The following is a 529-nucleotide window of genomic DNA, read 5'->3' on the forward strand; positions in this document are numbered from 1 at the left end:
GCCCTTGGGCCTGGGTACTTGACCCCTACTTCCCCAGTGAGCGGGAAGGCTGAGGGCGTGACCTGGGGCCCAGCGTCTTTTTGCTTGATAGAGACCTGTAGGGAAACAAAGGCGCGCCCCAGAATTTAGGTTTTGCGGGGATCGGGAACGCCCCTGGAACCTTGTTCTAGGGGTATGAATCTCGTGGACTTAGTGTGACCTCTCGCTCACCACAGCTCTGGCTTAGAGAACGTCAATTTATTATTTTTTTGAGGAATAATACAGCGCAAATTTTAAGCGGATGAATTTTTAAGTTCTAATACTGTATACTATAAACCCTTATGACCACTACCCAGAAATTTCCTTTCTTTAAAAACATCTTGAAACATAACAGAGCTCATGAGGCAAACTAATTTTAAGTGTACAACTCCATACGTTTTTATAAATGTAACTGTTACAAACGGCCCACAAGAAAACACCCGCACGTAGGTTTCATGCGACCAGTAAAAGCTGACTTATTCTGCTTTGGTGCAGGCACACAGATTAAGAA

This window comes from Fukomys damarensis, unplaced genomic scaffold, assembly GCF_012274545.1.
Source record: "Fukomys damarensis isolate Sample0158 unplaced genomic scaffold, DMR_v1.0_HiC HiC_scaffold_37, whole genome shotgun sequence".
NCBI classification, from domain to species: domain Eukaryota; kingdom Metazoa; phylum Chordata; class Mammalia; order Rodentia; family Bathyergidae; genus Fukomys; species Fukomys damarensis.